Consider the following 5229-nt stretch of genomic DNA (forward strand, 5'->3'; position numbering starts at 1 on the left):
GAGGGTTAATGTGTGACATTGTTCTGCCATATTGTTTGTGTTGGCTTGATGCCAAAGGAAACTCATTGTTAACCAGGTTACAGATTTATACTGTAGCATTTTTAAAATTTACCATTGAAATCATGGAGATTTTCTTAGTATTTTCAACACAATCTCACGGCAATTCGTAACTTTTTGATTTCATAGCTAATTCATGTGAATCCGTATGATATAATTCGTACAATTTAGTACGATTTGCTCATCCCCCAATGACGGTTGGGTTCAGGGGTGGGGTTAGGTGCCACGCCTCTTTTTTAAAATCGTACAATTTCGTACGACTGAACTTGTACGAATTCGTACGAATTACCCACTAAACTAGCAAAACGTAAAAAACTTACGTTTTCTCGTGACATCAGGCTGGTATTTTGGTGCGACATGCAGTTTTTTCAATAATAAAGCAAGAAAATACACAATAAAAGCACTAAAGTTCAATAAGGGGTTGACTTGCGATAACTAAACCAGAAAACACTACAAAACGAAGGATAAACAATTGCGTTTTGTTCTTTTAGTTCAGAACAGCAGTCAACTTTGAGTGTCTTACTTGCTATTTTTTACACAAAACCTTCTGAAGCCACATCAACTGCAAGACAATCTGATATATGAATATTGAGGAAAATAAAACCTCCGGTGCAACATGTGCCAGATGCATGTACAAGTGCTTCACAAAAATGATGAGCAAACTTACAAATGTGAGCAGCGTCGAGGTCTTAAAGAGGTAAATTGTGAGGGTTAATTTGTGACATTGTTCTGCTGTAATGATTATATTGGCTTGATGACAAAGGAAACTTACTGTTAACCAGGTTACAGATTTATACTGTAGCATTTTTACAATTTACCATTGAAATCATGGAGATTTTCTTACAGTGTAGTATTTTCAACACAATCTCACGGCAATTCGTAACTTTTTGATTTGGTGGCTAATTCATGTGAATCCGTATGATATAATTCGTACAATATAGTACGATTTGCTCATCCCCTAATGACGGTTGGGTTTAGGGGTGGGGTTAGGTGCCACGCCTCCTTTTTAAATTCGTACAATTTCGTACGACTGAACTTGTACGAATTTGTATGAATTAACCACTAAACTGGCAAAACGTAAAATACGTTTTCTCATGACATCAGGCTGGTATTTTGGTGTGACATGCAGTTTTTTCAATAATAAAACAAGAAAAATACACAATAAAAGCACTAAATTTCAACAATGCGATTGGAACTAAACCAGAAAACACTACAAAATGAACGATAAACAATTGCGTTTTGATCTTTTAGTCGAGAACAACAGCCAACTTTGAGTGTCTTACTTGCTTTTTCTTTTACATAAAACCTCCTGAAGCGACATCAACTGCAAGACAATCTGCTATATGATTATTAGGGAAAATAAAAACGTCCAGTGAAACGTGTACGTATGGACTCGATATTTATTTATAAAACCTATTAGAGCCAAATCCATGACAATCTTCTATAATATGATCATAGAGGAGTATTAAAACCTCCTGTGCAACATGTGCCAGCTGCATGTACAAGTCCTTCGCAAAAATGATGAACAAATGTACAAATGTGAGCGGCGTCGAGGTCTTAAGGAGGTAAATTGTGAGGGTTAACGTGTGACATTGTTCTGCCGTATTGATTGTGTTGGCTTGATGCAGACATTTCAGCACAACGCAACACAAAGGCGTATATCCCCAGAGCAGGGAATGTCTTTGTTCGGCCTGCATGCACACATAGGGCACCTGCGATGGATTTGGCATGGCCATCTGTGCCGCTGATTCTTTTCTTTTCTCGGTACACATACTCAGGGGGAAAGTGTTCGCATGACCTTTTGTCTTCTACGGGAACGAGGTATCTTCATTGTCCGGGAGCAATTCAATGAAACGCTGAGAGAAACTATCAAGTGCAACCTGTAAACATCATTACTAAGCTTTGGTGATGAACACATATCTTGAACATGTCTTCAAGAGATGATGCCAACCCTACGTGAGCACTGCAATTTTTTTTGAGTTGTTTTTAGTCCAAATGTCACAAAAATACTTTAATTTTGACTATGCACAAACTATATTGCACACAGCTCTGTCCAAACAGCTTATAAAAGATGACTGTCATCATAGGAGCCCTTAAAATAAATAGGAAAGCCAATTATATTTCTCTCTCTCTCTCTCTCTTATTTGTTTCAAATCAAGAAGAATAACAAAACCTGTGGCTCAGAGTTTCGTGATCTGTTCAACCACTATTTACAGTAACATCCATTGTGTCAATGGCATAAAACAACACAAAACTCTCTTTGCCAAACAACCTACAAAAGGTCTGACCCCCTGATTATTGCAGTGTATTTGTAATGTTTATATTCATCAACTCAGCGCTGGCATAACTTTCAGCTCGGTGACATTAGTTCAAAAAACAAGGTTGGCAAATCCTTGATCTCCTCTGAAAGTGACCATTATTTCGAGCTTGCCTGTTCTCTCCTTTTAAGACTCGACGTCTGTTTAGCCAAGCGGAGATGTCCTCTTAAGCCGGCGTTGAGCTCCAGTCATCTGACGTGTGAAGCGGAGATTGTCGGCTGGTGAATCCCTCATCCTCGCAGTCCATCTTCAAAACACATCGGCCTCTTCTAATCCTGCTTTTCACCTTGCTCGCGCACACGTGGGCACATTCAAACGCTGGCCAGCGGAGCTGCACACACACATGATCACACACGTGAGCCAACGCAAACACAAACAAATAAACACAGACAGACAAACGCTTTTACAGAATATTCACGACCCCTGTGAAAAAATACGGTGATGATGTTGATAATAATTGTGAAATTCATTCATTCATTTTCTTTTCAGCTTAGTTCCTTTATTCATCAGGGGTCGCCACAGTGGAATGAACCAACAGCTATTCCAGCATTTGTTTTCATAACTGTCAATATTGGGATGTGAAAATAAGGGATATGCCCACCATAAGAAGGGATCTGTTGTAATTTTTCTGTTGTTCTGCTGTTTCGTTGTAATGAAACAGTTAAACGGTCAGTAATATGTTTCAATATTGTTTACAAAAGAAAAAATAAATAGTATACATGAGCAGCAAATAAATTAGCAAACAGTTCAGCTTATTAAAAATTAATAGCTGTTATAATGAAATGGAATCTAGCTATCAAATCCAACCCGGGCTCATTGTGGAAATGTAGCCCCGCGGACGTTTCTGCGGACCGCGATTTATGTCCCGGAAGATACGTATTCGAGCGGTTTTTTGTTTTCGCGGATCCGCGAGAGGCCGCTGTGCGTGCTTTTTCGCGTCTCGGGCGGGCGCCTCTCGGGAGCGTGCGGCGTTTGCGCCCGCGCCGTTCTCGCGCCTGCGCCGTTCTCGCGCGAAAAGCCGCCGGATCGGGGAAAAAAAAGCAAAAGCCCTCGTCTTCGATTTCGACCGCGTTTTCGGATCCCACCATGTTCTCGCCCTTATTTTTCAGATTCCGTTTTTCGTCTTACCTGATTTCCGGAACCCGCTGTTTCCCGGACTCGATCCCGGTCGTCGTCCACCGCGGCCGGCTCCTCCTCCTCGTCCGGGGCCTCCGCTCCGCCGACGCAACGCTGTGAGCTAGGCAGACAAACTGATTGCGTCAGGTAAGCCCTCCACTCGGAGGCGAGCCATCGGCCGGCGAGCACGAAGAGGAGGGGCGGAGCGGCGCCACACCGCCCCGCAGCGTTCGCTCGAAAAAAACCAAAGGCGGCCTTTACGTACATCCGGCCACGTAAATCGCGGTCTCCAGAAACGTCCGCGGGGCTACATTTCCAGAATGAGCTTGGGTTGATCAAATCTCATTAGCCGTTTCTTTACCGTATAACTTACACATTCTGATTAAAAAGCATTCTCATGTATTTCGATTTTTTTTTGTTTGATTATATAACAGATGTCACATTAAAAATGCAAACATCTAACGTTATAATGAAAGCATTCGATTGCTTTCCGAAATTTTTATGCTCATTTAGAACGAAATTAGTTGTGTTTAAAAAAAAACACCAAGATCGACATCATTATTATTGTTAGTTATGTGTATTTCTGTTTAAACACGTGCCCAAAACCCACACTTTTGCTCCGCTTTAAATCATAAGTACAGAATCCGTTTGGGAAACAGCGTCTATTTAACACTATGGAGCTCGTCAGCTGACAGTCCAGTCTGACCTCACGAGGAAGCGTAAGTATTTTACGTCTTGTCAGTTTAGTGGCTAATTCGTACGAATTTGTACGAGTTCTGCCATTGGGTGATGAGCAAATCAAACTTAATTGTACGAATTAGATCATACAAATTCATATGAATTAGCCACTAAATCAATAAGTTACGAATTGTTGTGAGATTGTGTTGGACAGTCACGTTCCGCTTTACGACTGTTTTGAGGATTTCATACGAAGGGAAGAAGGAACCTGTAATGAAAAGGAAGAGAATCCCGACGTTTTTATGTTTATTTTAAAGTGTTTTCATGTCTAAACAAATCGAAAGCACAGGACAGACTCACATTTAAGAACAAGGGCGGCCCCTGGTGATTCAGTGGTATGGGTTGAGTATATGGAGGACCGGCGCTTTAATGTTTATTTGCCATCATTCAGAGAAAGACTAAAATAGGGGAGAAATACGGGAAAATACCTTTACGGCATGATAGCGGGATAGAACTGTAAAATACAGGAGAATACCGGAGGGTTGACAGGTATGTGTTTTACCCTTCCTGCTGCCACCCATCTTGTTTTACACTTCAACAACTAAACGAATGCTTAAGTCTATTTAACTGATAACATTTTAATCACATTACAGCGTCGATGCTGTAAAGGAAACTATTTAAAATTAAAATAAAGCCGCATTAAGTGTTCACCGGGAGTTTATCGGTAGGGAAAAAACACTAGCTGTGCATCCTGTATACTCCATTTGTTTTCTGCGCAGTGACTTCTACAACATCACATTTCCCCCCCTCACATGAATAACAATAATGACCAGAATGGTGGATCCAACTTGATACTGATCATCGAGACTCTGGCTAGTTAAGACATTGTGTATTGGAGGCATTGTTTTCCTGTTAATGACCTTTTTCCATGTGCAGCACCTTCACCCGGAGCAGCGGCGACCTCTGCTCTATTCCCCGGAGGTCGGTGCTGGACCTGCGACCTCTCCAAGTCAAAGGTCTCGGCCAACTGCAATCGACATGTGAACAGACGGACCTGAGA

The 5229-nt window shown here is 41.4% G+C and overlaps 1 long non-coding RNA gene across 1 annotated transcript in view; it reads right to left on the reverse strand.

The window, feature by feature from the left end:
• Positions 1-1439: 1439 nt before the first annotated feature.
• Positions 1440-5229, reverse strand: part of LOC137488455 (uncharacterized) — a 141588-nt gene continuing 137798 nt past the window's right edge. Inside the window, exon 4 of the long non-coding RNA XR_015516316.2 lies at positions 1440-2706. This is a non-coding gene — a long non-coding RNA (uncharacterized LOC137488455). The remainder of the gene's footprint in view (positions 2707-5229) is intronic.

This window comes from Danio rerio, chromosome 19 (genome assembly GCF_052040795.2).
Source record: "Danio rerio strain M-AB ecotype USA chromosome 19, GRCz13ab, whole genome shotgun sequence".
Lineage (NCBI taxonomy): Eukaryota > Metazoa > Chordata > Actinopteri > Cypriniformes > Danionidae > Danio > Danio rerio.